Source organism: Podarcis erhardii (genome assembly GCF_964252035.2).
Source record: "Podarcis erhardii genome assembly, chromosome: 2".
Classification (NCBI taxonomy): domain Eukaryota; kingdom Metazoa; phylum Chordata; class Lepidosauria; order Squamata; family Lacertidae; genus Podarcis; species Podarcis erhardii.
Window position 1 is genome coordinate 68546128 of NC_138498.1, and position 15043 is coordinate 68561170.

General features: G+C 44.0%; 1 long non-coding RNA gene across 1 annotated transcript; it reads right to left on the reverse strand.

The window, feature by feature from the left end:
* Positions 1-3080: 3080 nt before the first annotated feature.
* LOC309334804 lies at positions 3081-7369 on the reverse strand. The gene is made up of 3 exons (XR_014153276.1): positions 7224-7369; positions 4002-4111; positions 3081-3311 (listed from the first exon to the last, which is right to left on the reverse strand). It is a non-coding gene; the product is annotated as an uncharacterized lncRNA (long non-coding RNA).
* Between the last annotated feature and the right edge of the window lie 7674 nt (positions 7370-15043).

Below are 15043 nucleotides of genomic sequence, written 5' to 3' on the forward strand. Positions count from 1 at the left end.
GGCCCGGGGGCCAGATGCAGCCCAAACGCCTTCTCAATCTGGCCCGCGGACAGTCCAGGAATCAGCGTGTTTTTACATGAGTAGAATGTGTCCTTTTATTCAAAATGCATCTCTGGGTTATTTGTGGGGCATAATAATTTGTTCATTCCCCCCCCCCCAATACAGTCTGGCCCACCACATGGTCTGAGGACCGGCCCATGGCTGAAAAAGGTTGCTGACCCCTGATTGAAGCACAATGCAAGAGAAATATAACAGATGAAACATATATTACCAAGGAATGCTGTGCAGGACCAGGATGCTTGGCTGTGTAGGTGCAGACCCATGGAGAACTAGTCTGAGTCCTGGGGTAGGAGTCCCCAGTCAGTTTGGAGGCACAAGGCATTCTTGGCATGACAGTCTAAGTCCAGAAGGCCCCTGCCTTTGACCCCAAGGTGCCCCTCGGAGGTCTGGGGCAAGTGTACCCAGATGACCCCTACACCCAACTGTGTAGATGTCTGTTCCAATATCATTCTCTCAGTGCCTGCCGAAAGCAATTGTGATGAGGAAAGTAATCAAAACCTGAAATAGTGGCCAGGATGATATACTATATATTGATCTGGTATAGATATATTCCTAAATGTAAAATGATTAGTTCTATGTTGCCACAATAAAATGCCTGATTAGTTCTATGTTGCCACAATAAGCAGTGCTAATGCATAGTTTCCATATCTTCTCTTCCCAGCCATCGAAGAACAAACCATCTATTTTTGCTGACCTGTAATTTCTGTAAAATAACCTCCATGCCTCCTTGTTATGAGGACAGGGATGCCTTGGTCAGAGGTGCTTCAGAGACACACCTGAGCCCAGAAGAATAAAGGTATTATATTAGAAAGCTGCCCTGGATTATTATTATTTTTTTAATGACACACTTTGCATTGTAATACATGGGATATAGGCTCCATCCATTTCACAAAGTGCCTTCCATTTCTGGGGATATTTCATAGAATAAATGTGAAACATGACGGCAGCACGAATGCTACAAATGTGAACAAGGCCCACAAAACAAACTGCTTTTGGTTTTTATGAAATCTCTTCCATATTTTCAAAGCTTTTCAACATTGAAAGCGGAAATAGTGCATGAGAATACTGCTGCTGCTGCTGACAACAATAACAACATTTTTAAATTTTTTTTATTTTGTGTTAGCAAAAGTTATGTACCTGTCACATTGACCTAAGCAAGATTTTTGGAGGGAACCAGACTATCCGAAATCTGAATATACCAACTGGCATTGTTCCACCATAAATTAATTGCCATGTGCATATTTTAAGGTTCCGTGCTTTCACCTCCAGTTCCCACATGGGACACCCCTGTCACTCAAGCTGAAATGTGATATAGGCATGAGACAACATTCTTCCCATTGACTCCTGCCCCTCCTTCACCCTTGCCCCCAGGACTGCCCAGTCAGACTGAGGGAGAGAAGTTATATTGTTACAGCTGCAATAAATCATGAATTCACCTACTGTTTTGCGGTGTCCCTTCCATCCAGTCATGGCCTGGCTATATCTCCCCCCCCCCAGGTATCCCTTTCCTTCAGGGGACCTCAAAAATGGGACTTTCTACAATAAGGAAAATGACAGGGAAATGCACTGGGAAGAGTGAGATAACAACTGAGCGACACAATGCTGTATAATCTCACCTCAGTAAATAGGGACAACTGCTTAGAAGCCAGGCTCTGTTATGGGAAGGGAACCTGAATTTGCTAGTAGGCCACCGAGTCCTACACCAAAATAGGGACACTCTGAAAGCATCCATGGGGAATGCAATTGCTCAGCTGATCCCTGCAGAAAGCAGGTATGAACTCATCCTCCATGATCTGATAATCATGATGTCAGGTGATTGCCAGGTGGGTTGTCCCATCTACCTGCCAAAGATGACCCATGGAAATGGACAAAACAAAAAAAAAATCCTTCCAGTAGCACCTTAAAGACCAACTAAGTTAGTTCTTGGTATGAGCTTTCGTGTGCATGCACACTTCTTCAGATACACTGAAACAGAAGTTTCCAGACCCTTCTATATAGTGAGAAGGTGGGGAGGGGTATTACTCAGAAGGGTGGTGGGAATGGGTGATTGGCAGATAGCTGTGATGAGCCTGTTGACGAGATAATGAGATAAGAATCCAATGTCTTTGTTCAGACCAGGTCTCTCCATGGTTTTAAGTTTGGTGATAAGTTGCAAACTTAAAACCATGGAGAGACCTGGTCTGAACAAAGATATTGGATTCTTATCTCATTATACATGACAAAGCCACTTTTCACCTTCTCACCCCTTGCTTTTTCCTGTAAGACCTATTGCAGTCGTTAAGAGTCGTCAACAGGCTCATCACAGCTATCTGCCAATCACCCATTCCCACCACCCTTCTGAGTAATACCCCTCCCCACCTTCTCACTATATAGAAGGGTCTGGAAACTTCTGTTTCAGTGTATCTGAAGAAGTGTGCATGCACACGAAAGCTCATACCAAGAACTAACTTAGTTGGTCTTTAAGGTGCTACTGGAAGGAATTTTTTTTGTTTTGACTATGGCAGACCAACACGGCTACCTATCTGTAACTGGAACCATGGAAATGGGAACAGATAACTATCCAGCCTACCAGGCCAGAAACAGACATTGTAAAACTTTGTGTTAAAGGTTTAGTTGCAAAGCCATGAGGTCCTTCAAAGGAGATGTTAAGAACTAGCTATGTGGCCAGCAGAATTAAATGGTGTGGCTCTTGCTAGACTGCACCGCTTCAAGTTGCTAGTGCATGAATCACATCACTGAATGCTTCCTTGTGGAGTGGAGAAATTAGAAATGTAGAACATCAGACAGAAGGATTCAAATTTAGACTTGCTTCTGCCTGATATGCTGGTTTCCTATGTATAGGCAGGTGTATTTTGTGGCAACCCACCATCCACAGTGTCAAGCATAAACTGTAACTCATGATATTACTGTTTGTGTAGCTCCACTCTTAGTGGGTATGACAACATCTACTTTTTCTCTCTTCACAGATCCCAAATATATACGAGGTGTAAGAATGGGAAAGAAGACTCTGAGATAGATAATGCTGCTTAGCTTATTTATTGATAAATCCAATCAAGATGATGCAATGTTTTCTTCAGCTACGAAAGCAGAAAATGCAAGGAGGAAACAGTGGGTGGCTTCGTTTGTGGTGATGCTAAAAGGTGACCAAGGCATGAACTGAAGGTGACATTCTTTAGTGGAATGTTCTTTAGACATTCCTAGCTCCATAGCATGGTCCATATCTAATCAGGGAGAGCCTTCCACGACTTTTGCTGGTGAGAGAAAGACAAAGAAGAGTGTGAGGATCCACAAGATGCAAAATTTTTAAACAGAAGAAATGTACCAGTGAGTAGGATCAACTGAAAAAGAGAGGTCACTTGAAATTGGCAACCATAGAGTGGCCTCCAACTGGACAGGTCTACTAGTATAAGGACTTTGGAGCTGTGCAATGAAACTTCACCTTATCCTCTCCCCCTACACCATGCGCAACTCCTAAATATGTTCAGGTGGGAGAAGGGAATGAGAAATTCCACTGTGCAGCCCTAAGTGTTTGTGCTAGCCCAACTGCTTACTGCCCTAAGTTACATTTCCTGTTGGTGACAACACTGGATGAAATTTCTTCATTCTCCAAGTTTCATGTTACAAAATTATTTGGATTGCATCTTGCGGTTGTTTTGTTCAGGCAAGGACTTCCACTTGTGCCATGGAACTTCCCTTTCCTCTCCTTGTGCCCTCCCACCCGCTCCAAATTTGGTTTAGAGGGTTGGAGGAACCCCTACAACAGGTGTGGGGTTCCTCATGCCAGAGTGGGAGAGAGAGGAGAGAGGGGAAGATCCACTACACAAGCAGAAAACTTGCACAAACATTGGATCCAGCCCTTTGTAAGGCAGCGTTTCTCTTAAATAGGCTACAAATCCTGCACATCCTTTTCAGATTGCTCATCATGGGAAATCTGTACTCACACAAAGGCATTGCAGAAGAAGCACTTATTGCTGTATGTCTGGCCATCAGAACCACACATTCGTTGCAACTCCAGGGTGCAGAAGTTTCTCGGATAGCCTTGGCAATCAACCTGCAGAGAGCGAGAGAGCAATAGCACCTTTTCAAGCTTCCTTGCCCACTTAGCATTAAGCTACACAATGACTTCTTTGAGTGTTATAAATATAAGCACATACATAAATACAGAGTGAGTGAATACCCATGATCATTCGCCAAGCATTGTTATGCTGTGCCTTACCATTCTGCCAAGAGAGAAGGAGAATTTCAGGTGCAGATGTATGATAAACATCTAGTAAGGTAGTCCTCGTTTTCAGAAAGCGAGGGATGTTCTCAGGCTTACTTGAAAAGCCAACTCAATGTAATTTTTAATGTTGAAACGAAATAAATAAATGTGGCCATACCTACACACCCACACAGATGCACACCCTGACTAGTTTAAAGCCATCAAGCCAAATACTTATCTTTTATTTCCCACCACAGGATATGTATAATATATCACTGTGCTCTGTTGCTGCTTAAGCTAGTGTTTGGTTTTATTATAGTTTTTAAATTGTTTCATTGGTCCATGATTTTTTGGGCTTGTTTTATGAGCACTGCTCAGAGATGCAAACAATTAAGAACTGTATAAATGCCTTAAGTAAATGAAATAAATGAATCAACTTTACATTGATTGTTTTATTTATCTGTATCTATTTTTTGTTTATCTGTTTCCAGGGATTGAGGGGGTCTGTTAATTTCAGTTCTCTCCGTTTCTGCTTTCTGCTTTCCAATCTTAAAATCAGTTCAGATATTTCTGCTACAATTCATGAGTTTTCTCTCTCTTTATGTTCTTCTGGAAGTTTATTACCATTTTGAGGCAGGTTTCTTCCAATCATTTTTTTTTTACACTATTGTACACATTTTTGCAAGCACTTTCCCTCGGTATAATTTGTTTTTTGTATGTTATTTCATTATTTATTCATTATATTTAGACCCCACCTTTTTGGCCCAAAGAGCTCAAGTTCTTCCCCCCTCATTTTAGCCTCACAACAACCATGGTCACCCTGTAAGCTTCATGGCTGAGCACAGAATTGAATTCTGGTCTCCCAGATAGTAGTCCAACACTCAAAAGACTACACCACACTGGCTCTAATATATTATTTTTTATGCACACTTTCCTTTTAATATATGCATTTTTGTAAACGTCTGATGGCTGGAGGAATGCAGTGCAAAATTTGGATATTGTATTTTTACGTTTATAACACGCTCCCGTGTATAAGACAACCCCTATTTTGGGGGACTCAAAATTAAGAAAGTGGGGGTAGATTGCCCAAAATTGTAGACATTTTTTTGGGGAAGGATTGCCCATAGTTGTTGAGCTTTTTTTTAGGTGGTATTGCCGAAAATAGCTCACCCGCATGACCTACAATGCCACTCACATGCGTCGCAAAAGCCACCTTTTGTCTGTCACCTTGCTGGCAGAAGCTGCCAATTGCCCACCCAAATGCCACAGCGACAGCCAATCAACACCAGCCCTTGCCGCAACCACCAATAACATGCCGTTGACAATCTCCGGCTCGTGGCAGCAACCAATCCTACGCCCCTCCCATGCACTATCCATGTATAAGGCGACCCACAATTCCTAAAATACTTTTTACATGGAAAAATACGGTATTTGTGAATTTTGAATAATAGCTTTGCTTCAGTTCCCACATTGCATCAGAAACTGCAATGTGACAGTTTTGCCTTTAAATGCAAACTGAATAGAATTTCTCCCCATCTCTGCTCCCGCGTGATACCAACATTGCCACAGCTTAGCTGGATGGGGCAGGGTGATAAAGACCAGCTCACCCATGAGTCAAGGCAAGGTGACCACCTCAGGGGGCAGGTTCCACAGGGGCTGCAGATCCAGCCTCCAAGGAACCTGCAAGGAACAAACCACCCACCGCTGCTGTGGCAACAACAGCTGTGTGCAGGTAGTTGAAGCCATTTCCAGGGTGTGTCTGCTGTCATGAGAGCTGGGTGCAGGGTGGGGACCCCAAAGGTGGACAAACTGCCCCAGAAGCAGCACAATGTGTCCTAGCCCTTTCCCCAAAAAAGCTCAACAACTTTGGGAAGCTCAACCAGTTCCCCCAACTTTTTGCCCAGGCTTTTACTTCTTGAAATATGGCAAACCCACTTACACCCCATACTAGTGCATCATGGACACAGCCAGGATTTATGTTAGTGGCCGCAGGCTTTATGAGCCTCTTGAGCTTGCCGATCAGAAGGTCAGTGTTCAAATCCCTGCGACGGGGTGAGCTCCCATTTCTCTGTCCCAGCTCCTGCCAACCTAGCAGTTTGAAAGCACACCAGTGCTCTCTGGTTTCTGTCACAGTGTTTCATTGACGGGACTTAACCGTTTCATTTACGGGACTTAACCGTCCAGGGGTCCATTACCCTTTACCTTTTTACCTATGTTAGTGAGGGGAGAACAAACTATCTGCAATGTGATTGGTTGGTTAGTTATATATTTTTATTTATTTACTTTATTTAGGGGGTGGGTAGCTGCCCTCTCCTGTCCCGTCTTGGCTACACCCATGGAGTGCATAGCTATTATAGGTAGTAGCCATTGGGAGCTTTATCTTTCATGAATTTTATTTAATGCTCTTGTAAAAACACCTATGCTGGTGGCTATAACTATCATTTGTTGGATTCAGTTCCATAGTTCATCCACTGAAGAAGCCCTTTCTTTTGTCTCTCCTGAATCTTCAAAAATTCAGCTTCACTGTATGCCCCAAATTCTAGTGTTATAGCGGGAAAACATTTATCTATTCACTTCTCCCATGCCCTGCGTTATTTGATACACCTCTGTCATGTGCCCTCTTTCTCACCATTTTGCCAAACTAAAAAGTTCCATATATTGTATCCTTTGCTCATAGTAGAGTTGTTCCGACTGCTTTTGAGCCACAATTCTTACTTAATGTATTTCATTCCCATTTCTAAGCGAATTATTTATCCCTGTTCCGTTCAGGAGCACATTTCCTTCATGGAAATGAATATGCTGATGAGACAGGACCTCTCGGATTCAACAGCACACCAGTGCAAGAATTAGTTTAATCCTAAACTTTGTTTTCATTGTTCTTTACTTACTATTACGTGCTTTAATTCTCCTCTACAGCTACACGATATTGATTGTGTAATCAGAAGAAATGGCTGGCTCTTACCTGCAGTTGGGGTCTTCTTGCTTCAGTATCTAGAACCAAAACAACAATTTTAAAAGCTTCAAAGCCAAGCCACCTGTTGAACAGCAGTCCATTGGGGGACATTTTATTCACCTCTGAAAAATGAGGTGCATTTTCTCTTGCCTTTCCTTTACTATTTTGACATGGAATATGCCAAATAACATAGCTGATTAATAGTTGAAGTGAAAATGAGCAAATAAATTAAGATTCATTATCTGGTTGACAACGCAAATGAAAGCTTTCCCCCCATAAATTTGTTCAAATCCCATCGGTTTGCAACACAATCCTGTCAAACTTCCTCTTGTTGATGCTTAGAACTCCACATAAGTTCTGTTTTTGTGTGTTATGGCAACCCTGTAGAGGCCACCAAAAATGTGTGTGTGGTGGCTCCTGGGGTCCTTAATGTTTGCAAGCTATTCATCATGTAGATTGGCATGGAGAGTACTAGGTAACAGTGCCAGGTACCACCAGGAATTTGCTTGCTGTCACTGAGGCTCTCCATGTGGCAGAGTAAATTCTACATGTTAAGCATTTGTATTCCCTGTGGCTCTTACATCCAGCTCATGGAATCATGGAATTGGTGTGTGTCCCTTTCTGAGATGTGAGTGTATAATGCAACACAAATTTCAAGAGGAACATCTCTCTAAAAGGTACCTTGGCAGTACGATAGGTGACTCACCTGAGTACAGGAAGAAGAATGTCAGAACGAGAAGCAAAAAACCCAATGTCTTCATGATGAGTCTTGATCTCACACCTCCAAGCAGACTTTTCTCAGATTCCACTGGCAAAGGAAAGATCGAATATGAGGTCTCTCTATATCCCCTTTCCAAACAATATCTACATGTGGAAATTTGATACTGAAGTGGCAGGTGGAGCAAATTCAAAGGTTCCTTATCTGTGAAGGGGCAACTAGCTTTTTATCAGAGAGCAAGTAAATGATCGCATTGCCTTGGCCGTATGCCACAACAAAGAACAGCATACACATAAAAGGGCTTGCTGACAAATTACATATGAGGATTGCACGCACAAAAGAAGCAGTCAATAAAAAGAATGCTCAATAAAATTCTTACTTGTATTTCTGGCAACTTTCCCTATAAAGGGAAATAGATAAGACCAATGCCAATTCACTCCAAAAGCAAATAGAGCCCTTCCCCACTCCCTCATTATTCTCCTTTCAATGTTGGCAAGCACAGACTGTTTTGCTGTTGCTTCAGCCTGTGGTCTCATTAAACTGAAGAGTGAGCCAGGCATTTGGATTGCGGTTCCATAGAAACGTAACAATGAAACAGAAGGTTGTGGGCAGGGAGCCTCTTCAACACTTCAGCCTCAAAACCCCATCGAATTAACAGTCCTGTGCAGATGGCAAAACTTGGTAGAAATGCAGGGGCTGGAAGGGAATTGGAATCATAGAATCTTCTGGTATAGAACGGAGCAGTGCTTTTTGCTGGGGGGGGGGGTACGCAGGGGTACGCATACCCCTAAACATTTTGCAAATCTTTGTACTTTTGTCCATTTACTGTATTTATCTTTCCCGATTTGGACTACAAAATGGTGGTTTTCTTGAGTCAAAATGAGAGTAACCCTAAACATTATTTTTTTTTAGAAAAAAGCACTGGAATTGGGTATAGAATCCTTTGGCTTTTGGGCAGCTACATTGTTCCTCCCCCCCCCCAAAAAAAAATCTGGATCCAGCCCGACCCACCCCTGGCATGCAGCACCCAGAAGGTTCCCCCATTCCTCATCTCCCACTGTAGTTGCATCCCTGAGTCACCTGACTTTTATGAGATGGGAGGGAAAAATCAGTTTGCTTTCTCTTCACAGTGGATAATTTTTGTTCTATCTTGTCGCTCCTAGGGTTATCCTGTCCCATGCAGCTTCAGCTAGAAAATGTGACTGTAAAATGAATAGGGCCCTCTGAACAACTCTCCGCAATCTGAACAAACTACATTTCCAGGATTGTTTGGGGGAAGCCATGACTGTGAAATTGGTATAGGTAAAGGTAAAGGGACCCCTGACCATTAGGTCCAGTTGTGACCGACTCTGGGGTTGCGGCGCTCATCTCGCTTTATTGGCCGAGGGAGCTGGCATACAGCTTCTGGGTCATGTGGCCAGCATGACTAAGCTGCTTCTGGCGAACCAGATCAGCACACGGAAACACCATTTACCTTCCAGCTAGAGCAGTACCTATTTATCTACTTGCACTGGTATGTTTTTGAACTGTTAAGTTGGCAGGAGCTGGGACCAAGCAATGGGAGCTCACCCCGTCATGGGGATTCGAACCGCCGACCTGATCAGCAAGCCCTAGGTTCTGTGGTTTAACCCACAGCGCCACCCGCGTCCCAGGTGAAAGTGGTATAATGCTGCTTTAAATGTATTGTCCAGATGTGGCCAAAATCAGTGCCAGATCCAGTTGTTTTGTGTTCAGGGGGGTGCTTGGTCAAGATGCCATCAGTAGGCCTCAACACCCCCCCCCCTATTTCCTAATTGCTGTCCCTGTTCTCCATTTCTTCCCCACTTGCTTGCCTTCTCTTCCTCTGGGCCCAATCGGTGCTGCCACCTAGAGGGAGAAGACAAGGCAAGCAGAGACTGCTGCTCCTTCTGCTGCCATTGCTTGTTTGCAAGGAGGGGACAGGTGTAGAGGCAGCAACAAGTGAAGGGGAGGAGCTCCATTTTGGTTGCCCTTTTTGCCACCTTTCCCAACTCTACGTCCTTGAAGTGTTGTGACGCATTTTACACAAAGCATTGCTTGGATCTAGACCTGTGGTTCCCCTCAGAGGGGCATTTTGGTTTTTAAGGGGGGCAATTCGAGAATGCCAGCTTAGGGTGCAGCAGCAATGAAATAGGCACTTGCAATTCTAGGGTTTATCAGGAAAGGGGCTGAAAATAAAATAGCCAGCATCAAATTGCCTTTGACTGGATTTATGGTCCCCTGAAACCAATGAAAACAGTGAGCAGTGACTTAAGTTCTATTCACGTAAATGGGAACTAAATCCAGCCAACTTAGTCTAGATCAGTGGTTCCCAACCTTTTTTGTCCATGCCCCACCAAAGCATATCTAAAATCCTGACCCCCGCCCCCCCCGTGACATATAATTCTTATTATTCAAAAAGTGAACTATTCACATGGCCCAAAAGGCCATTAACTGTTAATAACTCATTATCATCAAGCTAAGTACTGAAACCTTTTTGCTAATATTAACGATGGCATCGCACCCATTTGAGCATATAATGACAATGGAATGTGAATTTATCTCTTCCCTTCTTTGGTATCATCAAATGCTTACCCCATGGGGAGGAAAAATTGTTATGGGACATGTTATGCTTGAGATGCACTTACTCATACATTGTTTGGGGAAGTTACTGTTAGTAACTGAATTATAGGAAGCTAATGTTTTACATGGCAAACATTAATGTTTCACATGGCAAACATTAAGGTAATGAAACCCAGCACAGAATGCCACAGATGATTATAAGAATATCAATAGTACAGCAGGGGGAGCAGTTCAAGTTACCATTTATAGTTGTATTTCCCCCCTTCTTCAAAGGAGCACCAGAAAAGGTACAAGGTTTTATATTAACGTTGCTTGACAATAGCCCTTAGATGTCACTTAGGCTTCGACAGGATGACCTCTTCAAAGTACTTTCTGCTGAGCTGGGCTCTGAAGCTGCACCACAATTTAAGTACTGAAGAGGTTATGTGCAATAATTATGGAAGCAGTCTCTGGTGGAAACTAGGGCAAGACAGGGGCAAAATGCACACTGAAGCCGTAGTCATGTATATTGAACTGCACTGGAAGGTGTGCAAAGAAACTGAGGCTACACATGCATTTCCTGAGCCAGATCGAGAAGCTGGGAAACTGGCCAAGTTGCCCCTTGCTTCCCTTTACAACACGTGCAGGAACTTCTTTCTTGAGAGTTGGACCCACTATGGGTCCCATCTGCTCAATCTGCCAGAGCCTGTCTTCAAATGCAGGAGAAGTTTCGAACACACTGAGGATTTGAGACCCACTGGCTACTCTCAGCTGGTTTAGCCGGTCAGTCAAAGTGTGTGGCCACTGTCATATGCTGACAGCTTCTAGGAGCCACAAGTGAGAGCTGAGTGCAAGACGGGGACCAAAGGTGGACAAACAGAAGGAGCATGGCGTGTTCCCCACCAGAGGTACTCCTCCTCCTCTGACACCGCATAGACTGCCACAGATATACTACCTTATGCTACCAGTAATAGCCACTAGATGGCCCCCTTGCAATATTTATCGTATAATCAGTCCAGGCAGAGCAAACTTCTGTAAACCTCAATTACTGTTACAGCTTTCACTTCTCTCCACTGACTCTGTAAAGCTGGCACACGTGCTATAATGGGTGAGCAAGGCACTGTTTATCTTGCTAGACTATTGTATGATATATATATATGTGTGTGTGTGTGTGTGTGTGTGTGTGTGAAAGAGAGAGCGAGAGAGGCAGGAGGGGAATGGTAGCACTGTGCTCCCGTTGAAGGGTATTGAATATGCTACAAAACTACTGCATATATAAGGATCTCATTAGATCAGATATGTAGCTGTTTCTAAGGAGAATTCCCCAGTGCGTAATAAAGAAAGAGCTGGTGGGGCAGAAAAACCATCAGAGGTGTGACTTCTAAAGGTGAAAAACCTGCTCAGGCTCTGAATAAATGAATAAGCCACATCCTTACGGCCTTTACCTTGTACATTTTAAACAGTTGTCTTCCTTAGCAGCTTTTAAAAAGGGGAAGTTTAGGTTCTTGGGCTTTTCCCTTCAAGCCTATTGGGATTCTTAGGCTTGATCTTTTTGTCTCTTTACATATTAGAGTACTTCTTGCCTGCTCATATGTTGCTGCATTTATTTTTATCTTTTGCATGGTGGCGGTTTTGTATTTATGTATCCATTTACAAGGCACAAGAAACTTCAAGCTGAACCCAGCCGTATTCTAGATACCGCGGGTCTATTCCTCAAAGTAAATATGGTTTGGGGCTGAGTTCAGCTTGAAGTTTCTCATACTGTGCATCTGCCAAGGTTTCATCATCATAGCATAGTTAAATCATCCACAGCAACTTTCTTTTATTAGGGCTTCCGTAATAAAAAATGGTTATGTAGAAGAGGGAATTCCACTAGTTGCAGCTTACAACGTTAGAAAGGTTTGAAGTGAGGGCTTCAAGCCAAACCTCTCATTACATCAAAGTTTGATTTATGGCATTTATATAGCCTGCTGTTCAGCTCAAATGTTTTCCAGGTGCTACACAAACAGTTCATTAAAATACAAGACAATGGTATCAAACAAAAACCAGAAACTCAACAAAGATAACAAAACAACAGTCTACCAGCAGAATAAACCAATTCTTAAAGCAGCCAACACTGTAAGGGAGAAATAAGTTTTAACTTGATGCCTAAAAACAGATAAAAGTGGGGAACATCAGTATATTCAGTGGGAAGGAGTTCCTCAACTGGGGTACCAGAGCAGAGGCACCCAAAGAAGGGCCTCAGAAGAGGATCTCAGGGGCTGGATGGGTTCATATGGAAAGAGGTGGTCCTTGAGGTATTATGGTCCTGAGGTATTTAAGACTTTATAGGTCAAAATCAGTGCTTTAAATTGGGCCTGGAAACTAACCGGCAGCCAGTGCAGTTGGACCAGGATCAGAGCATAGACAACAGTATGGCCAGTTAGGCTATCCCTGTCCAGAAAGGGGTGTAGCTGGGCCACCAGCCAAAGCTGATGGAAGGCACTCTGGGTCACTGAGGCCACCTGAGCCTCGAGCAACAGCAAAGGATCCAGGAGTACCTCTAAGCTATGAACCTACTCCTTCAGAGGAAGTGTAACCCTATCAAGAGCAGGCGACCTCCCAGCCATCCAGTCTAGGGAACCACCCACTAACAGTGCCTCAGTCTTATCTGCATTGAGCTTCAGTTTGTTGGCTCTCATCCAGTCCATTATCGAGGCAAGACACTGGTCCAGCAATTCCACTGCCTCACCTGGAGATGTAAAGGAGAAATAGAGCTGAGTGTCATCAGCATACTGCTGATAATGTACCCTGAACCTCCGGATAACCCCACCCAGCGGTTTCATGTAGATGTTAAACAACATAGCGGATAGAATTGAGCCCTGTGGAACCCCTCATTGGAGATTCCATGGGGCTGAAGAGCAATCTCTAAGTAACACCCTCTGGGAACGACCATCCAAGTTGGACTGGAACAACTGCAAAGCGGTGCCACCCACCCCTAGTTTGGAGAATCACTCCGGAAGGATATCATGGCCGATGGTATCGAAAGCCGCTGAGAGGTTGAGAAAAATTAACAGGCACATGTTCCCTTTGTCTCTCTCTCGACAGAGGTCATCATACAGGGCGACCAAAACAGTTTCTGCACCAAAACCAGGCCTAAACCTCAATTGAAATGGATCCAGAAAATCAGTTTCCAGAAAATGCAACAGAGGACACAAGAGGGTGGTCCCCAGCCACGCTGCAGTTTAAATTTCCTGTGGTCACGCTTCCTGCCGGCGCTGAATAGACAGTGGGGCCATCTCTCGGTGGGGCCCCACCCAGTGCCGGCAACGCTTTTCACCCCCAGCTGGGCCCAATGCCTGGCCGCAACACCACCCAACAGATAAAGAAAGTGGACTTCTTTTAAAAAATGCATTTATAGTGAGGTCTGGCAATATGCAGCTGAATTTAAATGTTCCTGATCAGTTGATGGGAAGAGAATAAAATAAAATAAAATCAGCTGACAACACTAAATGAGAAAACAGGTATAAACGGATTCAACTCCTAGCTAAACCGAAGCCCATTCTGTTGCTTTCAGTGGGATATCCAGCTGTTTGATAGAATAAATTTCACACGGCAAGATGTTCCATTCCGGTTCCCTTTGACTAATTTCATATACAAGCTACGTATTGTAGAGAGGAGCCTGATGAATCAAGCCAATGGCCCATGTAAGTCCCGCATTGTGTTTTCACAGTGGCCAACCAGGTGCGTGTGAGAATCCCCAAAGGAGGACCTGAGTGCAGCAGCAAGCACCCTCCCCTCTTGTGGTTTCCAGCAACTGGTATTCAGAAGCATTGCTGCCTCTGACTTTGGAGGTAGAACATAGAGCCATCACATTGATAGTCTCCTCCATGAATTTGTCTAACCTCCTTTTAAAGCCATCGAGGGTGGTAGCCATCACTGCCTCCTGTGGGAGCAAACAGCCACATGGTGGGATACAGAGGCTTGGGACCAAATCTCTCTACAGCTTATCTCCCAGTTTATGCTTGTGCCTTGCTCAGTGGAAGCATTGCTTATGAGAGAGAAAGATAACACCACAAGGGGAGTAGCATCTTCACTGCCACCCTCTCCTTCCATAGCCCCTTCTATGTACAATAATTGCTTGGGCCTCTTTTCAACTGTTCCTTCTCCTTGGAGACAGAGGTGAGAATCTACAGAGGTGGCAATATACTGGTATTATTGTGGGTGACAGGAGAAAGACTGGACCTTGCGTTTTGAGAGTTTGGAGGCTTGCAAATCTTGGCAGGGCTCCACTCTGCCCTTCAGCGCAGCTTCCCCTGACCCTATTGTAGCACCCTGCTTGTGGTTAACGCTTAGCTGGAATGAAATATTCAACGCAGCAATAGAGAAATTAAAATAATAATTTATTTGTCAGACAAATAAATAAGAGGCACAGTGGTACATGGTTACCAAGCTCTGGCCTGGCCTCCTGCCATTCTGGCCAGCACTTATATTCCCTTAATCCAGCCCCCTTTGCTCCTCCTGTGGCTGCCTCTGTCCAATCAGCCTGGTTGAAATTCCTATTGGCTGTTTG